The sequence below is a fragment of the Grammomys surdaster genome, unplaced genomic scaffold, assembly GCF_004785775.1.
Source record: "Grammomys surdaster isolate TR1022 unplaced genomic scaffold, NIH_TR_1.0 126612, whole genome shotgun sequence".
In the NCBI taxonomy this organism is placed as follows: domain Eukaryota; kingdom Metazoa; phylum Chordata; class Mammalia; order Rodentia; family Muridae; genus Grammomys; species Grammomys surdaster.
In genome coordinates this window covers 598,789-603,492 of record NW_021621401.1, presented here as the reverse complement: position 1 = coordinate 603,492, position 4,704 = coordinate 598,789, and positions in this window count along the sequence as shown.

Below are 4,704 nucleotides of genomic sequence, written 5' to 3'. Positions count from 1 at the left end.
AAGTCTCTCAGGCCTGCTCAAGGCTGGGGGAAGGGCACAATTCCCCCATTTTAGTTTTAAGGATGGCAGTGCCAGCAGCTGGACCGGGCACAAGATTTCATCCCATCTAGGGTAAAGAGTAGCTGAGCAACTGTGCCTGGCTTAGGTCAGTGTCTATATTACTCCTATATTACCCATCTTCGAGGAACATACATAGCATATTGATGTAAGCCTCTGTCTTAGGTTTATAGGAGCTCAAGAACACTCTTACCTGTCTTTGACTAACCGGCCACCATTGGCACACTCTTTCTCATATAGACCAAAACCACATTCAGATCAAAAGACCTGTGGGCATGCACTAGATGCAATTCTTCACAGCGATGCGTAAACTGCCATGGTGAGTAGCTGAGCCTACTGAGACCGATCCTGTGTGAGGGCAATCAATCTGCCTAAAATACAAGGTTCAAAGGTTAAAAGCAACATGATTATCCAAGCAATGTAGAAAAAAGCTTGAAAGCAGAAATGTCCCAACATCTAATCCAACTGCCGGTGGACAGGGATCAGACACAAGTCTGGCCACCAGGTATATAGTGGGTGGCTTTAAGTATTGATAAAAACCTTACTCTCCAATAAGAGCAGAGACTACATGCCAGGTTAAATCAGCTGGCTGATAAGGATATAGAGCCATCTTCATCATTAGAATCATAATTACTAGGCTCAAGATCTGTGTCCACTTGACAGACCAATCTTTCAGGGAGCCATTGGGCTCCATTCTCTTCTTCTGAAAAAAATACAGACTAAGCCACGACCCCAATTTAAAATAGGGTCGGGACCACACCAAGTATTAGTTAAGGGGTCTCTCCACATAACCCTGGCCAAATGAGCTGGAAGTAACAGGATGCCAGTGGCAAGCCACTGCAGACCAACCTTTAGTATCAGTTTGCATAAAATTTAAAATTAGACATGGCAAGGTGTGCTTTTGGTGACCTTGGGGGGTATGATTCCCCCTATTTAGTTTTTAAAAGCCAATTTTTCAGAGTTCTTTGTAAAACCAGGGAAGAAGCAACAGTAGCTGCTCTTCCTACATTCAAGAGAGTTATCAGGATATTATCTTAAAGTTCCATAATCTCTCTTTCACAATTCCTTGTCCTTGAGGATAAGGAATCTCAGTAATAAGGATAATATTAAATTGCCAACAAAACATCTCAAATGTTTGACTGTAATAGACAGTTCCATTGTCTATAATCTGATATGGAACACCAAGCATAGAAAAATAATGTAGGCGATAACTAATTATAATTTTTAGTTGCTTTTCTTTTTTTTTTTTTTTTTTTTTTTTTAAGGATTTATTATTTATTTAGTGTATATGGGTACACTGTCACTGTCTTCAGACATACCAGAAGAGGGCATCAGATCCCATTACAGATGGTTGTGAGCCACCATGTGGTTGCTGGGAATTGAACTCATGACCTCTGGAAGAGCAGTCAGTGCTCTTAACCACTGAGCCATCTCTCCAGCCCTAGTTGCTTTTCTTGTTAAAGCTGTTGCAACTAAAAAGCTTAAAAGGGTATCAAGTCACATGTACATATTTTAATTTTCCAAAATCAAAAACAAGTAACATCTATTTGCCATAATTGACTATGCATAAGTCCTCAAGGCTTAACACCATTATGAAAAATTTGAGGACACTGAGAACACGTTTTTGCAATTTAACTTGAACACTTTCTAGAAATATCAGATTATTGTCTCAAGCTATTATTATTTTGATGATATAAAGAATAAGATTGTATTGCCAATTGTTTCTATAAGGTCTATAATTTGACTGGTATACAAATCTGCTTTGGCATTGCCCTGGGTTCCAGGCAATCCAATATGAGCTCTTAAATGTTTTATAAGGTTAAGAAACAGTGCATGTTTCTTAAATTAAGCTGTATTTGTATAGATAACTGTTAAAACTTGAGAATTAGCAATATCTTAAAAAGAAACAATTTCAAGCAATTACAAACCATGAGCCATATACTGGCTATGAGCATACAAATTGAAAGCTTGATTTTTCAGCATTTCAATTTAATTTAATTTAAATATTTAATATAATTTAAATATTTGTGCTGAAGCCAGGGGAAATTCAAGAAAATAAACATGTGATATAACTACATATACTGTCTTCTCAATAGATGAGGCATCTGTAAATACAGTAAACATCTTTTCTATGGCTGCATGCAAATTTATAGGAAATACAAAAGCATACACAGAGAAAAACTGTAACAACTTGTCTTATGGATAATGATTATCAAATTTGTCTAAAAAGTTTGCCATGTAATAGCCCAAATATCATTATTCTCCAATAACGAACTTAATTTCTATTTAGAATAAAGAATAAACATTTCATCTAAATACTTTCAGGATTCTATCGTATAATTCTGTATTAACACTGGAATAGTTTCATAATAGGATGTTCAAACTTTACTTGTAGATGAAGGATAAATCCACATTAATGGTTTCTTTTGCCAAAGGGCTGTTGTGAGCACATGAGTAGCAATAACTCAAACAGCCAACAATTTATCATAGTCTATACAATTTATCTTTTGATAACTAACAGCTTACTCTACTTTCAGCAAAGCTATCTATCCCTCATCAGTTAATTGTCGAGGGGAATTAGGATTTGTATCCCCCTTAAGAATATCAAACAGGTTCAAGTTCTCTTATGGTAAGCTTAAGATGAGGTTTTAGCCAATTAATATCTCCTAACAACTTTTGAGAATCATTAAAAGTAAACCATTTTTTTTTGTATGTACACTTGCAAGCCAGAAGAGGGCACTAGATCCCACTACAAATGGTTGTGAGCCACCATGTGGTTGCTGGAAATTGAACTCTAATATTTTTAGTTGTGAGCCTAGCCTTTCACAGCTGAGCTATCTCTCTAGCCCCAACTATCTATTTTTATTGGAAGTTTTCTGTGCCACAATCTGTTTAAGATATAACTGAGTTCCCAAATATTGAAACGATATTGCCTTTGAATCTTTTCTGGAGCGACAAGCACTCTAAAATTTTAAAGCTCATTGTATTAGAGCAAAGGATTGCAGAAAAACTCCTTTAGAGAGATCAGCTAATAAAAATACAATGAATAATATACACTGAGAGATTTAAATGCTTAACTTTTTGTATTAAAGTAACAACAAATTTTTAAGGCCATTAATCATTCTCTTTTTTTTTTTTTAAATATTTATTTATTTATTTTATTGATGAGTACATTGTAGCTGTCTTCAGACACACCAGAAGAGGGCATCCAATCTCATTACGGATGGTTGTGAGCCACCATGTGGTTGCTGGGATTTGAACTCAGGACCTCTGGAAGAGCAGTCTGTGCTCTTAACCGCTGAGCCATCTCTCCAGCCCCCATTAATCATTCTCTGAGGCAACCTTTCTAATGATATCGCTTCATGGGCTCTCAAAAAATCACAAGCAAATTCACTGAATTTAAACCTCATCACCTTTACCAAGATGTAAAGGAATGGTATAAAAACAATCTTTTAGATCTATAATAATTCTATATGTATTTACTGGAGTGGCAGCCGGAGGAGGCAAGTCAGGCTGTAATGCCCCATTAGTTTCATAAATCTTAAATTTGAACTTTGTTTTGGATTAATTGAATAACCAATTCCCTTTAGCTGAGTGAGAGTATCAGATAAAAGCCAAGCTGAAGGCAATCTTGTTCTCCAATAGTTGTTACATAGCCCCAGTATCTATTAATCCTTCAAATCCTTTTCCTTTAATTATTGCCATGAATGTCTTTGGGCCTGAGGCTAATGCCTCCTCCCCCAAGGAACACGAAAGTCAATCAACAAATTCCAGAAAAAACCTTTCTAAGGGCTGGTTAGGACAAAAGGAATGTCTGTCACACAAGCTTCTGCTGAGCCCAGTCTGCATTGTCTTAATGTAAATGTTCTTAATCTTGGCCTGTTTTCTGAGGCCTGGTGGCAAAGATTATCTTTCCTGCAGGCCTTCATTGTATCACAACTGTTTTGAATACTTTTATTCGACTCCACCTGCTGTCTCCCCTTTTCTATAAACATGAGCAAGTCAAAAAATCTCAAACTCAAGATTGAAACTGCCAACTGTAGCCAATGGAATACTGGCAGTTTCACTAATATTTTTAAATTTCTTTTGCAACATTAGAGTGTAACCATAATTTTGGGAAGCAAAACCAAAAGCAGAAACAATGTAAATAATCTATGTTCTCTAAAATCAACACCAAGTAGATTACCTTTATGTTACAAAGTTTTGCTGCCAATTTTTATATGTGAATGCATGATAGTGCAGCTTTTAATATCTCATTAAAGAGACATTGTTTTAAAATCTTATCTTTTATACATCTGGTTTCTGAATGACTCTAACCCTGAGTCACCAGTTTTAAGCCAACTTTCTGTTACCAAAGTTGCAAATTTCTAATCATACCCAATAATTTATAAGCCAATAATCTATAACCAAGACATGTAGAACATATTTATACTTTTAAAACCAGTTAGAAACAAAAATGAAATGGCTACACATTTTATATATTTAGAGCAAACAAAATTTCATGCTTTTTCTAGCTGTAATTTCAAGAGAAAGATACTTTGTCACAGAGATTTTTCTAGGATAAAAAACTCTTAGCTTCCTTATAGAATCCAAAAAACTGCTGGTCCCTTTAACAGCAGCTTATGCAAACAATCAATTTCTGGAAAG